At 51.4% G+C, this 15,534-nt stretch overlaps 1 protein-coding gene across 6 annotated transcripts in view; it reads left to right on the forward strand.

Annotated features, from left to right (window-relative positions):
* Positions 1-2,302: 2,302 nt before the first annotated feature.
* The window catches only part of DENND2C (DENN domain containing 2C), a 57,306-nt gene continuing 44,074 nt past the window's right edge, over positions 2,303-15,534 (forward strand). For 2 of the 6 annotated variants that reach the window (XM_032766597.2, XM_075064804.1), the window contains exon 1: positions 2,303-2,389. The gene's annotated coding sequence lies outside the window, so the exon portion shown is untranslated. Of the gene's footprint in view, positions 2,390-2,955; positions 3,173-7,611; positions 7,807-15,534 lie in introns of those variants that run through there. The other 4 variants (XM_032766598.2, XM_075064803.1, XM_075064805.1 and 1 more) reach the window with 4 other exon arrangements.

Below are 15,534 nucleotides of genomic sequence, written 5' to 3' on the forward strand. Positions count from 1 at the left end.
GCTCTTCTCTGGACCCTCTCCAATTTCTCCACATCTTTCTTGAAATGCGGTGCCCAGAACTGGACACAATACTCCAGTTGAGGCCTAACCAGCGCAGAGTAGAGCGGAAGAATGACTTCTCGTGTCTTGTTTACAACACACCTGTTAATGCATCCCAGAATCACGTTTGCTTTTTTTGCAACAGTATCACACTGTTGACTCATATTTAGCTTGTGGTCCACTATGACCCCTAGATCTCTTTCTGCCATACTCCTTCCTAGACAGTCTCTTCCCATTCTGTATGTGTGAAACTGATTGTTCCTTCCTAAGTGGAGCACTTTGCATTTGTCTTTATTGAACTTCATCCGGTTTACCTCAGACCATTTCTCCAATTTGTCCAGATCATTTTGAATTTTGACCCTGTCCTCCAAAGCAGTTGCAATCCCTCCCAGTTTGGTATCATCCGCAAACTTAATAAGCGTACTTTCTATGCCAACATCTAAGTTGTTGATGAAGATATTGAACAGAGCTGGTCCCAAAACAGACCCCTGCGGAACCCCACTTGTTATACCTTTCCAGCAGGATTGGGAGCCATTAATAACTACTCTCTGAGTACGGTTATCCAGCCAGTTATGCACCCACCTTATAGTAGCCCCATCTAAATTGTATTTGCCTAGTTTATCGATAAGAATATCATGCGAGACCATATCAAATGCCTTACTAAAGTCTAGGTATACCACATCCACCGCTTCTCCCTTATCCACAAGGCTTCTTATCCTATCAAAGAAAGCGATCAGATTGGTTTGACACGATTTGTTCTTTACAAATCCATGCTGGCTATTCCCTATCACCTTACCACCTTCCAAGTGTTTGCAGATGATTTCTTTAATTACTTGCTCCATTATCTTCCCTGGCACAGAAGTTAAACTAACTGGTCTGTAGTTTCCTGGGTTGTTTTTATTTCCCTTTTTATAGATGGGCACTATATTTGCCCTTTTCCAGTCTTCTGGAATCTCTCCCGTCTCCCATGACTTTCCAAAGATAATAGCTAGAGGCTCAGATACCTCCTCTATTAACTCCTTGAGTATTCTAGGATGCATTTCATCAGGCCCTGGTGACTTGCAGGCATCTAACTTTTCTAAGTGATTTTTAACTTGCTCTTTTTTTATTTTATCTTCTAAACCTACCCCCTTCCCATAAGCATTCACTATGTTAGACATTCCTTCAGACTTCTCAGTGAAGACCGATACAAAGAAGTCATTAAGCATCTCTGCCATTTCCAAGTTTCCTGTTACTGTTTCTCCCTCCTCACTGAGCAGTGGGCCTACCCTGTCCTTGGTCTTCCTCTTGCTTCTAATGTATTGATAAAAAGTCTTCTTGTTTCCCTTTATTCCCATAGCTAGTTTGAGCTCATTTTGTGCCTTTGCCTTTCTAATCTTGCCCCTGCATTCCTGTGTTATTTGCCTATATTCATCCTTTGTAATCTGACCTAGTTTCCATTTTTTATATGACTCCTTTTTATTTTGTAGGTCATGCAAGATCTCGTGGTTAAGCCAAGGTGGTCTTTTGCCACATTTTCTATCTTTCCTACCCATCGAAATAGCTTGTTTTTGGGCCCTTAATAGTGTCCCTTTGAAAAACTGCCAACTCTCCTCAGTTGTTTTTCCCCTCAGTCTTGATTCCCATGGGACCTTACCTATCAGCTCTCCGAGCTTACCAAAATCCGCCTTCCTGAAATCCATTGTCTCTATTTTGCTGTACTCTCTTCTACCCTTCCTTAGAATTGATTCACTATTGCCTGTGACTGGTCACCTAACTCACATGGCACTGGTCAGGTTGTGCTCCCCAACTGCAGCCCTGAACCCCAGTAAAGGTGTCACTTCCCCCCGTTTTGGGGATGAATTTTCATTTGTGTGGCAATCCTGAGATGGGCAAGGTGTCCGCCCTGGGGACACGCTAGCACTGCGGCGGGGGCTTATGACATAGGGAACGTGGCAGCGCCATGACTCAGAGACCCTCCCCGGATTGGTGTTGGCATAGGAGGGGGTACTCCTGGGACAGAACAGGTGGGGTCTTCCGGGGGGGGGGCAGGATGGGGAGTGAGAGAGGGGTCACGTCGGAGGTGGGGGTCTGTCTCCCTTTGGGACAGGTCGGCCCGTGGCTCAGGCTGACAGACCCCGATCCGTCCCCAGTGGCCGGTCAAGGCAGCAGGTGGCAAGGAACGAACCCGCTCGCCATGCAGTGCGTGTCCCTTTAAAAGGCGGAGCTTTGGGCGGGGCCAAGTATCTGAGTGACTATTGCGTTGCCCAATAGGATGTTGTCCAAATGTATGAAGCTAGAGACGCCCGCGGGCCTCGCTGAGCAGGGCTGGATCGGGGGTTTTGCGGGGCGCGGCGGAGCCGGGGAGCAGGTGAGAGCCCGGCCTGGGCAGCCTCTGTTGCGGGGACCGGGGCCCTTGTGATGGGCGCTGCGCGGACACGGGGTGGGCCGGGGGGTCCCCGTGGCGCCGGGCGCTGCGCGGACGCGGGGGGACCCCGAGGGAGGGGGGGTCCCCGTGGCGCCGGGCGCTGCGCGGACACAGAAACCTCTCTTGCCTGACAACCTAAATAAACTAGACAAAAAATCAGCAGCATCTTAGTCCCCCGTGTCCTGGGGCGGAGCGCTGCGGTGTGGCAGAGGTCGGTGGCGGTGCTGGCCCTGGGGCCCAGGTCCCCTGAGTGACAGCCCCGGCCCTGCCCACTGGACCATGCTGTCTCGGCACTAGGGACGCTGGCAGGTCGGTTGGGCTGTACCGAGCCTGTGACCGGAGAATCCCACTTCACCCGCCAAGTATCTGTGGCTCCCGCACTGGGCAGCAGGGATGCCTGTGGGAGGGAAGCTGTCTCCCCTTCCCACTGAGTTATAATTACAGAGCTGCTTACGCGGTGGGGTGGGGGTGGAACCAGGCTAAACAAATCCTCCTCCCTCGCGCAGGGAGTGAGTCACCCCTGGTTCCTGTCCTTCTCAGCGGGAGAGCGCTGGCCTGCACGGCAGCCGGAGGTGTGGGGCAGACAGATGGGACTGAGCAACCAGATTCTTCCTGTCGCAGCCTGTGCATGCATTGGGTTTGATGCGCTGGCGTGAGTTAGGGGAGCGTGGAGCTCTTTGGGAACCGCAACAGGGGTGTCCAGAGTTCGGAACAAGATAGTCCCAGGTTAGTCTCTGGTTTAGTTGGTTTCCTATTGGAGCAGGGTCCTGTGCACTGTGACTGCAGCCAGCTGCCCCTCTGTTTTCCCATCTGATTTGGGAATTGGGAGAGTTAATGGTCATCAAGTGTCCAGATACCCTGGTGATGGGCTCACACTAGGTATGTGGATGTGTGGAGCGACAGTGCTTTGCAAGGGCTAAACAGAATTTGTTATGTTGTTCTGAGACTTTCTTTACCGTGTGTGGCATTTAATCAGGTCTCAGAGTCCTGACTTTGCAGCCAGACATAGCGCTCTGCATGGCCGTAATATGCCCTGTTACTGTGCCAGCTTCATCTGTGGTTTTTAATAAGCAAATGGACAGCCAGCGAAGCAGCTGCGGTTTCTGCCTAATGGGGCATGAGCTTTGCAGATTCAATTCCTTTTTGTTCAGGTTTCAGTTTTGAGGTGGTAGAATTAGGGGTAAAGGTCAAGATTCTGTATGTCCCTGAATCAGTGTTTTGGCTTTGCCTTGGCATTTCCTAATCTGGTAAAATCAGTATCTCAGACTAAGTCTTGATTCCATCGATGTTCTCATTCCAGTGAATGAACATTTAATGCAAGAGGAATGTGCCAATGGGAGAATCTTTTGGAGTCTCCCAAAGAATTTCTTAAATGCAAAGACATGGCAGATTTATTAGTGGCAATGTCTATTTCAATGGATTAGGAGAAGATGGGAGAAGAGCGTCTTGGGGATTGTGCACAGGGAAGGGCAGACAGCTCTTCACATTAAATATCTGTTCAGGCTCTGCTGTTCAGAACAGGAATGGCATGGAGAAGAATCAAAGTGCCTCAGTTGTAGATTTTTTGTTTTCAGTATTTTGAAGTTTTCACAGCCAAACCAGGAAATGTAGTAATGTTGTCTTGTGACCTTCCATTGTGTTTTGGAGGGGATGACAATAGAGCCTTTTCTAATATAGAAACAAAGGGAAAATGTTGGATACGGTTTTTAAATGGTGTCTCAACAGCCTGGTGTGATCCCAAAGGAAAAGTTTTTATTTGTGTGCCTGCTGCGGTCTGACTCCATGCTTCCCTGAGGTAGATGTGCCCCTGAACACTAGGCTGCTGTTTCTTTAACACCATTTAATGGAGGCAAAATGCTGTTTTAGCAGGTTGGACTTGCAGCATTGTGGGGAAAGGGAAGCTTGACTGTTCTGGGGAAGTGCGTTCTGCAAACAGAGGCTGTGGTGCCCACTGGAGATGAGTTTAACGCTTTGTTAATGTCTTATCATACTGAATGATGTTAGGAACATGGGAACTAGCAGACAGGATCAGCCCATGGCACCTCCTAATCCAGTCTCCTCTGTCTGACAGGGGCCAGAATTGGCTGTTTCAGAGGAAGCTGCAAGAAACTCCCTAGTGGACAATTATAGAAAAACCTCCCCACTGGGAAAGTGTCTTCCTGACTCTGTCAGTTGGAGGAGTTCTTTCTGTCCTGGAGCCTGCAGAGTCACATTTGCCACTGCTTTGTCTTTACTTTTATTTTTACGGAGACCTCGCGGTCTCTGTCCTGATGCTGGCTGGGCCTCTTTTCCATAATATCCGAGTGCCTTGGCCTGCAATATACTTTTCCTCACAACAGCAGTGAGACAGGCAGGGCAGTGCTGTTATCCCCATTGTGTAGTGAGAGGCCAAGTGACTTGCCCAGGGTCCCTCAGGGAGTCTGTGGTAGAGCAGGAAAGTGAAAGCATGTCTCCAGAATCCCTGTCTAGTGCCCTTCCTCCTAAGGACAGCCTGTGCCTGTGAGAGCCCTGACTGTTAAAACCCCCAGCAGGAGAAATCCTGGGAGCTACAGAAGGGATGTGCAGGATTCTTCTCTGCAAACTCCTTCAGCCAAGGGAGAAAGAAGCCCAGGGGGAAATTCTGGGTTTTCCCAGAAGAGTCCAAGTTGATGCAGTGGCAGACAGGCTCTGCTGGGAGTTCCGAGCCAGGCCTTGCACTGTGTCCCAGCCCACCGAGCATGGGCCCAGACGACAGCTGGCTCTGGAGGTGGAAGTCCTAGTCTCAGGTTGCTCTGGACTCGGCTGCCCCAGAGGAGAGATCTCAGGACTGTATTGGATTACTTCTTGGCCTGTTCAGTGCTTGCCATTTTTTTGCAAAAACAATGCAATCGTGGCTCAGGGCGAGAGACCCTGGTGATGGGTGTGGGTTAGCATTGGGGTGGGGGGTGGGGGGAGGTGCCGGACATCCTGACTGGAATGACCAGCTCTTGCCTTCGTGAGGATGCAATGTTTGAAATGGTTTGTACGGATAGCAGTGAATTTCCTTTGTAAGTGCAACTGCTCATGGGTTTAGTGGCATCTTATTTGCGCTCAGGGTGATGCCTGGTCAGCTTTTCTCTCTTATTTTGAGAGGCTTGTGTTGCCAGTAGCTTATCTGAGGAAGAAACTGGTATAACAAGACAGTGTGTTAAACTGAACGTGTCCAAACAAGTACTTAATTATGCCTTGTGAGTGATGGGTTTGCCCAGCTGAATGGCTGACGCTTCCTGTTTCTCACCTCCTCTGAGGGAACGGTTCACCACACATAGGCTGTTTTTTGGGAGCATTGGGAACGAGTGAGGAGAAGATGGGTGACTTCCGCGATGCCCGTAGGGTAAAGTCTGGGGCCCACGTTCAAGGATGTGAAGCCAAATGAAAGGCCTGTAATTAGAGCAGGGTGTTGGGAGTCAGGAGTCCTGGGTCCTATTCCTGGTTGCCTGTGTGACCTTGGGCAGGTCACGTCCCTTCTGAGAGCCTCAGTTTCTCCTAAAAAATCACCTCTTTGTCATGTGGTGATGTCCAGAGGCCCCAGTCAGGATCAGAGTCTGGGCATTGCACAAACAGATTGTTTTATACTGACCCCTGTGAGCCCCATCCCATCTTGTGGGGCAGGCTGGAAGCATAGGCAGTTAATTCTTGGTAGGTGTGTGGGGCACTGGGCATTAGCGTTAGGACGGGATCTGAGGGCGCAGGAGTGCTGTAGTCTCGCTGAAGGATCTGGGCTACTTTTCTTTAAGTGTGCCTGGGGAAAAATTAAAACGAGCCCATGCAGCAGACTGACTGTAAGTATGTTTAGGACCCAGCTGTGGCAATCTGGTCTTTTGTTATATAATGGGGAGCGTTAAATGCGGTGGGTGGTCACCATATGGAATACTCAGTAGAGAACACAGCTGCTAAGTGCCTGGGACAGGTGGAAAGTGCTACTCCTGGCAGATTATTCTGTAATTATTCATTACAGGCTGTCTCAACCCTTCCTCTGGAGCATCCTCAATTGGGCACTGGGGCAAAGCATGGTCTGGGCCAGTCTTGTCAGTTCCTAGGATGACAGGATTTTGAGACCCTCTTTGGGGCTTGGAATTGACTTTGTACCTTGTATTTGTGGCATCGCCAGTGGCTGGGGGTTGTATTATTTTGCTACCCCAGTGTCTGAGCCTGTGGATGTTTCCTGGGGTGAGTCTGAGGCAGTGTCAAGGCAGATGGGCCTGTAGACTCCTTGTCATAGCTGCTTTGGCTCAGAGGTGTGATAGCTCCATGGTTTCTGCATATTCACTTCCTGCCTATCCCAAGGGGGTGCTAATGCCTGGGTTGCTGGCTGAACTTGAATGCTGCCTTCTGCTGACCCTGGGGAGGGGAATGCACCGACCTCGCTGATCCTCCCCTAGGGCTGTGTGAACAAGGGGAGCAGCAGCATACGAAGCTCTGAGCGGTGTTATTCTAGTGCCTGTCTTAGCTCCCCTAGCACATGGCACAGACCCAGTGACCAGCTGGCATGGGGCCTCTCTGCTTGGTGACAGTCTCAGAGCATTGGCAGCTTTTGGTTATCAATTTCGCCCAGATCAAAGGTTGTGTTGCTACTTCCCCCATATCCCCTCAAGGACCCATGTCTGCGGGGTTAACAGCTGCGAGTGGCCAGGGGCCAAGGTCCCGGTCTCTCTCGGCAGTGTGGGTCATGTCTATCTCTGGAGTGAGAGGCTGGGGTGCAGATCCATTGCTGCCTGGAGATGCCACGTGGCAGCCTTGTGACTCTGATCTAACTGATGGCATCTCTGCTTCTTGCCTCACCTTTCATCTGGTAGGTGGATGTTGGTGAGGGAGCAGAACAGGGCAGTGACTCCCATAGGGACCAGGGACTGGGGATGGTGTCTGTGCCCTGTGTGATGATGGAGGGAACGCAGCTGGTTGAGTCCTGACCTCACCACATGCTCAATGCAGCAATTCTCTGCTCCTGCCAGCCCCAGCTGTTTGCTCTCTGCCTTGTGGAAGATGGAGTGGTCAGCCCCTTTCCTGAGCCCTGGTATGCTAACCAGCCCTAGAACTCGGCTTTGGCAGAAACAAAAGTGCTCCTGAGACCTTCATGGTGCAATGTCTCATGCCGATGAGTCTCAAAACGAGAAACATGCAGTCATTGTTTGGCTTTTCCAGGCTTGGCAAGTCGCCTGCTGGGATGTTCCATCCTGCTGATGCATGCTGTAGGGGCTGCTGCTCCATCCAGGCTCTGTGTGGTATGCTGCAGTACGGGGGCAGAGGAACAGCACACGGAACAAACGCTTGTGTGTGATACTCACTACTGGCCTCTCTTGGGGTATAATGGATTAGTTTAAACCTGCTCATTCATCCTGCAGGTGAGGCCTGTTTCTGCTCTTGGCTTTTTCTCTTCTGTTTTGTCTCAGTCCTTGAATTTTTCCCCTGGCCCATGTGACATGCCCTGCCCAGGAGATTGTCATACTGTGTTTGCAGAAAGCAGATGTCTGCTGAGTTTGATTTTCATACTGTGGGTCGCTATTAGTGCAGAATCTTTTCCCTTCCCTATTTCATGGCAGGAGACTGGGGTGAGATCAGGGTGAAGGGTTTTGGGGAAGCTGCTCCTGAGATACTGCAGTGGTGCAAGGTGAAGTTGTGGCAGCTTCTCAGCAGTTCTGGGCAGGTGGGGAGTGCTGCGGACAGCCATGAGGCCAGGGACAGAGTAAAGTGTTGTGAAGAGATAAGAGATGTGGGTGGGGAGTCATTGCTTCTGCTTGGGGAGCTTCCAGCTGACAGAGGTGAGGAAGAGAGGCTCTGGGGTGGAGAGGTGCTGCAGGAAATCTCAGCAGGTGGTGGGGTGTGGGGCAGCTGATGAGTGAGATGCAGCACAACACGACTGTGTCATCCTGGAGCAGGAAGACCTGCTCCCTGCAAGATGGCTGTTGCTGCCTCGGGGTGCTGTGCTCATCTCTGTGGACCCCCCTCACCAGCAGGATGTAGGTGTGAGCTCAGAAAAGAGCCACAGGATGGTCGGGGCTAGAGGGGTTTGTTGGTGGGGAAATGCTGAGCGCAACATGCCTGGCTTGGTGCTTGCACAACAGATGAGTAATGGGAAAGTGGGCTGGGATGGGTGGAGGGTGTGCGCACTGAGGAGCCAGAGGAATCTTTGAGGGTAGTACAAGGAGCTGAACTGGCAATGAGAGGGGGATGGAAAAGGGAAATTCAAAGCTGAATATCAGGGAGACTCCCTGCCAGTGAGTCTGTGTTAGCAAGGGGAGAGGTGTGTCCCAGGGACAGTGGTAAACTCCTTTCCTTGGGATATTCAGAACCAGGCTGGACACATCTCCAGGAAACCTACAAAAGGGAACAAGCTGAACTGGACCCGTGGGAATGGCTGGATGAGCTAATAAAACTTCCCAGTCTTGCTTCTCTCAATCTAGTGGTGTTTTCCAGCTCTGACATCTGAATCCAGAAGATGCTTAGCCAGTTGGAGTTGACTGATACTATGAGGTTATCAAAGTGTTCTCATCCTCCACTAAATTAAGCCAGGGAAGAGGGGGGCCTTGTGTTTCCAGAGGGGGTTCAGGCTGGAGTGTTGTGGGAGCGAAGAGGAGCTGAGAACCATGGAGTAGGGATATTGAAGCTTCAGTTTTCAGCTTTCAGGCTTGTTTGGGTTTTGTCCCTGTGACGTTATAACTTAATATTATGACATAATAGCTTTCTGCCGGGGAATTAATTGTGCTGTGTACATAGGGACGGCTCTACGTATTTTGCCGCCCCAAGCACGGCAGTCAGGTGGCTTTCAGCGGCGTGCCTGCGGGAGGTCTGCTGGTAATGCGGATTCAGCGGCATGCCCGCGGGAGGTCCGCTGGTCCCATGGTTTCGGCGTACCCACCGCCGAATTACCGCCGAAGGCGTGGGACTGGCAGACTTCCTGCAGACATGCCGCCTAAAGCAGCCTGACTACTGCTCTTGCGGCGACCGGCAGGCTGCCCCCCACGGCAGCTGCCCTTCCCTGGCCTGGCCACTCGCAGCCAGAGCCCTGGCAGGAGCCCTCCCCTCCAGCACCACTCGGGAGCCTTCTCTCAGCCGAGACCCTGCGCAGCAGCTATAAATAAGCTTGGAGCGTCGGTGCCTGGAACTGCCCCTGTGTGTACACCAGTTGCACTGCTGTTCCCCAAGGGCAGGGATTAGTCCATAGCTGTTGTGGTGGCTGTGTCATTACAGTGATGCCCAGAGGCCCTTGAGGGAAAACCTTCTTCTGCTGGGCACTGAACATGCATCAGCTGTGTAGCTGTCCTGAATTGCTTGTGATTTTAAATTCTTGTGTAAATGCCATTGGTAGATATTGAAAAGCCACAGTCGTGGGTCCCCGGCCCCAGCTGAGTTCTGCTTTCTCAGGTGGGAAAGGCCGCAAAGTGCAAAATCCCTTGTTTCAGCGCATGCTGTTGAAGTAACCAACCAGCTGTTTGCAAGCCCTCTGAAGAGAGGGTTCACGCTGGTCTCTTGTCAGTGCTGAAGTTAGGACAGGAGCACATACTGAATGGCCATGAAACCCCTTAGTCTCCTATCTGTGTTAAACTCTTCTGCGGTAACCCCTGACACTCTGATTCCCCCAAATGCAGTGTGAACTTGCAGCCCATTCTCCTGGTGGCCCTCAGTGTTTGACTCCCAAGGCTTGTGCTGTGACATGGCTGCAGTGGAAACAATTCTTGACAGCTCAGGAACACATGGAATTCCATCTGTTTTGAGTCTCAGATTTGTAGAGTTCAGGGCCTGAAGAAACCATTAGATCATCCAGTTTGACCTCCTGTATAACACAAGCAATTAAATTTGACCCAGTTACTCCTGTACGGAGCCTAATTTGTGTTTGGCTAAAGCATCTCTTTCGGAAAGGCAGCCAGTCTAGAGCTGAAGATGTTAAGAGGTGGAGAATCCACCATGTCCCTGAGGAGCTTGTTCCAGTGGTTGATCACCCTCCTTGTTGAAAACTGGGGCCTTATTTCCAATTTGAATAGTGTCCAGCTGTTAGCTCTTGTTCTGCCTTTCTCCCTTAGATTAAAGAGTCCCTTCGTACCTGGGACTTTTCCCTGTGAAGGTAATGACACATGGTGACCAAGTTACCTCTCCGTATTCTTTCTGATAAGCTAAACAGATGGAGCTCTCTGTCCCTCACTGTCAGGCATTTTTTCCAGCCTTGAATAATTTTTGAGGCTATTTTCTGGACCCTCTTCAGTTTTTCAACATCCTCTTAGAAATCGGGACAGCAGTGCTGGATGCCATATACCTGTTTCAGTCTCATTAGTGCCATATTCAGAGGTGAAATCATCTCCCTATTCCTACACCTACTTGCTCCCCCAGCCTGAAGATTGCATTAGCCTTTTTTGGCCACAGCATTGCACTGGGAACTCTCATTGAGTGTCCGTTCTGAGACTGGATCCCTTTCAGAGTTGTTTATTTCCAGGATGCTCCCTTGTTTGGCAGGTGTGGCCTGCTTTCCTGGACGTATCACTTTGTATTTGACAGTATTAAACGTGTTGGTGGCCCAGCTTTCCAAGCGATTTGGATGGCTCTGTATGGCAGCCTGTCCTTCTCGTTATTGACCACAGTGTCAATCTTTGTCATCTGTGAATTTCATCAGCGGTGATTTTGTGTTTTACTGTTGAACACCTTCCTCAGTGGCCAGGACGGAAGTATAAACTCCCTGCTTGTTGGGGCTGGGGCCCTCAGTTGTAGCTGCCCTGTTGCATGTAAATGCCATCACAAAGTGCACCCCCTCCTCCACTAGCTCCCCAACCTGCTGCAAGCCACCCTGCACCTGCCTTGCTCCCTGAGCTGATGTAGTCTCCTCCTAGACGTCAGTCTGGGAGCAAAGTCTCTGCTGACATCTGCGTGTCCACTTGGGAGAGCCAGTAACACTTGCAGCTGAGAGCAAAGCTGAGGGGTGGGCAGGTCTGTGTGAGAGGTGTCCAGGGCCTCCTGTGGCCACCCCGCACCCTGTGCATGCCACCTTGGTCAGCCGTGCAGTAGGAGCTGGCTAGGGTACAGGTGAGGAGTGATTGTTTCCCCAGTCAGTCAGTTTCCCCTTTTCCACTGCTGCCAGTTCTCGGTCAGCTGAGAGGCCTGGATTCTCTGCCGGAGCTGGAACCCAGATCTGCACTGGCCAGAGGGAGGGCAAGTGTCACTTGGGATTCCACTGCAGGTTTAAGTTCACTGTGTATTGCTTGTGTGTGCCAGAGGAGCAGGAGGAGCCAGAGTGCAGCGCTGGTCTCTCTGTGGAGCTGGGGCTGTCTTGGTTCAGTGGGCACGTTAGCGGTAAACTGCGGAGTGAAGCTGCCTGTCTGCTGCTCCCTAAGCATGGATACAAGTGACTCTGCTTGTCTTCAGAATTTTATCTCAAGACTATAGAATACCTGGGCCCTCCCGTCCGTAGGCCCTAAACTTGCTGTGGTTGAGAGTGAGGGCTCAGGGACTCTGTCCACACCCCGGCTCCACACAGGGATGGTACAGATCATGTGAATCCCAGTGCTGACAACTCTGAGCTGCTCTGACCGGTGGAGCTGAGTGTAACTGGCTCCACAGGCAGTTCATTGGGTTGTACATCAGGGAGAGGAAAGGCAGAGGGTGCAGACTGCTCTTTCTGGAGGTGTGCAGCATCCCCATGGGGTTCTCTGCTCAGGGTCAGACTGGAAATGTGGTACCTTGTACGTGACCGTTTTGAACGTCTGTAGGGACTGGAGATGTGATCCAAAGCCCATTGAATTCATTGGAAGGACTCCTGTTGACTATAACAGGGTTTGGGTTGGGCCCTAAAAGAGGGGGGGCTAGGTGTCAGACACCTGGCAATTGGTTCCTCTGACCCCTGCACTTCACCATGATCTGTCTCCTCCTTTTGCCTGTAAAACATACAGCCAAATGCAAGGCAGGGAAGGCAAGGCACATACCTGCCTGCCAGGCTGGTATGCAGTAGCCTGCCTCTGCCCCAAGCCCTCCCCACACAATGTGCAGGGTAGTAGGAAATTGCGAGCAGGGTATCAGTCGTATGCGCTGGTGCTCAGGCTGCAGAGCTCTGACTCGCCATCTCACGGTGTCTGGCTGAGTTCCTAGAAGGTTCGTTTGCACAGGTCTGGCTGTAATGAGAATTCCTCATATTTCTGTTTTATTTGAAGCACTTGAACAGCCTCTCTAGGCTGGGCTGGGGCAGAGGGCTAGGGAATCTGCAGCAGATGAGCCTGGAGAGGAGCAGAGGGACTAAGCAGAAACCTGCTCAAATCCAGTAGCTGTCCTAGGTGAGTCACTCTTGTGTCCGGATCTTGCCAGGTTCAGAGCTAGGGAGGATCGCTATGCCAGCAGACTATTTATGGGCAGGCTTTGCTATTTTTAGGTAAAATTGAACATTTGTCTCCTCTGAAAGGTGAAGGAGACCAGGCATCGCTCGGCTCATGCCTGTTTTCCACTCTGACCCATGCAGATGGCCCGAAAGGTTATGTAAAACCTACTTGGTTTTACCTAAGGAACTTCAGGGACAGCAAGTCTTGTGTGCTGCGTTTTTGCTGGAGACTCCTTGGGAGAAGGAGTTTTCTTGGCCCTGGGCTGTGGACTGGGGCTGATGAATCATTCAGAGCTTTTTGCCCACCCTTTCTCAGGAGTTTGGGTTAGAGGGGCACAAAACAGCCTGACTAGCAATCCTGGCCCCTCTTGATTCTCAGGACTCAGCTCCTCGATGGGCAAAACCAGAGGGGATGCGAACCAAGATTTTTGGTTAAAAAACCAGCTTGTTAAAGAAACCTTTGCAGGGGTGAGAAATACAAGACTATGCCCTCTGCCAATCAGACCGTCCTTCACCTGCATGGAGAAACGAAGCTGGCATGGGCAGTGTCTCTTCCCTTGAAAGCTGCATGTACTTTGATGGGCAAAGCTGCATCTGCATCTCTCTGCATAGCCAGTTTATGGCTGTACGTTTCTCTCCCTCACTCCTTTCCCTGCAACCCACTCATCTGGCACTTGTGTGTAGTTGAGGATGAAATGTGCATGCTCTTCTCCCTGACTCGGACAGGCTGTCAGTCCCTTGCACTGTGTCTGCCGTCACTTATGCTATGTCCTCGGATGTGCTGTTCATAGGCCCTGCACCTTGTGCCTGACCCAGGATGCGAGTTGCTGTGTAGGCCCTTCCTCTGCTGCAGCTAGTTGAAAATGGTCACAGCCCATCTGAATATGCACCACCTCTCTGGGATTCTCCGAGCCCCTGCTAACAGCGAGAGCTCCCGCCACAGCTCGTTCTCGGCTCCAGAGGGGGAGGAGGGGGCTGATGGGCAGGCAGCAGGCTGGCCAGGAAGGGCAGCCCCTGCATCTGTTTATATCTGAACAATGGTGTTTGCACTGTCCGCTGTCTGTCTGCCACTGCAAAGGAAGGCACAGTCTAGCTAGAGGGGAAAGAGCTGTGTGGGCCATCCCTGTCAGGGTGTCTCAGGTTTCAGGGGACTCCTGGGCTCTCCAAATGGGAAGCTGCTGTTACAGTACGTATTTGGGATGATGCACTTCGTGATCATGGTTCTGTCCACATCGGTGCCACTAGCTGAGCTGGTCTCTGGCCATAGGCCCGATGCTGCTGAGAGCATTTCAGTGGACCCGGAGAGCCATTTCAGTGACATTTTGAATCCAGCTCTAGGCTGCCCCTGTGGCGGCTGCTGCGCTTGGTCACTGACGAGGAGGTAGTGAAGGCTAGGACTATAACAGGGTTTAAAATGGAACTGGATAAATTAATGGAAGTTAAGTCCATTAATGACTATTAGCCAGGATGGGTAAGAAAGGGTGTCCCTAGCCTCTGTTTGTCAGAGGGTGGAGATGGATGGCAGGAGAGAGATCACTTGATCGTTACCTGTTAGGTTCACTCCCTCTGGGGCACCTGGCATTGGTCACTGTCAGAAGACAAGATACTGGTCTGGATGGGACCTTTGGTCTGATCCAGAATCGCCATTCTCATGATAGGGAGGTGCAGAGAATGGGAGGGTTGTGGCTGACACAACAAAACTGTCTTGCTGATGGAATAAGGCCAGGAGTCCAGTGTGCCATAGCCCATTGCTCCCAGGGCTTCCTGTGGGGCCACCCTGCAGGTCAGTTCTCTGGTAGGGGCTGGGGATTGACGAGTCCCTCTCTGGCCTTTGGTGAGTCACCGACTCTGTGTAAAATGGGGTAATACAGGCCTGCCTGGCTGAGATTGGATTAGTTAGTGTTTGAGTGCTATGAGGCTGTGATATTCTAGAGATGCAGAGACCTGAACAGGGAAATATGCTTTGCAGTTGTGACGGGAAGGAGCTGGGGTCTCAGAGGGGATCACACTTCTCAGAGCGGCGTGGGCCTTCCAACTGCAATGGGGTAATGAACTGCTTAGAAATGGAGAGACAGCAGTGGTAGCTCCCCACTTGTGACATTACTGACCAGCAGAAGGGGCCATTTGAATTCATGGAGGATAGGTCCATCACTGGTAATTAGCTAAGATAGTCAGAGATGCAACCCCACGCTCTGGGTGTCCCTAAACCTCTGACTGCTAGAAGCTGGGACTAGACAGCAGGGGATGTCCTGTTCTGTTCATTCCCTCTGAAGCCTCTGGTGTTGGCCACTGTCAGAGACAGGACACTGGGCTAGATGGACCATTGGTCTGACCTGGTGTGGCTGTTCTTTTGTTCTTCTCATAGCTCAGTTCCTTGTTGATGCAGCCTTTTAATGTGGAGACACCTGCTTCCTTGCTCTTCTAGTTGTTTTGGAAGCATGTTAATTAAATGTTTGTCTGTGGGTCCTTTGGTCACTGCGAATAAACCTGTTTCTGCCGCTGCTCCTATAGCTGCTGCCTGTGTGGAGGGAGGTGTGGTAACTAATGTTATGGTGCAGAACAGCCTGTGTGTCCCAGGCCAGGGTTTTGCCATCGCAGTTTCATGCGGATGTATTACCAAAGCCCGATGAATCGGCTTAGACATTTTGCTCTAGTGCTCGGCAAGGCAGGTTATTCAGTTAGCTGCTGCTGCTGCTCCTTGTAACCTCTGAAGGTTCATCTCAGGAAGCAAAGTGCAGTAGTGCTGAGAGAGGAGCTGTGGGGCCAGCTGGGATGCGGC

The sequence above is a fragment of the Chelonoidis abingdonii genome, chromosome 4 (genome assembly GCF_003597395.2).
Source record: "Chelonoidis abingdonii isolate Lonesome George chromosome 4, CheloAbing_2.0, whole genome shotgun sequence".
Lineage (NCBI taxonomy): Eukaryota > Metazoa > Chordata > Testudines > Testudinidae > Chelonoidis > Chelonoidis abingdonii.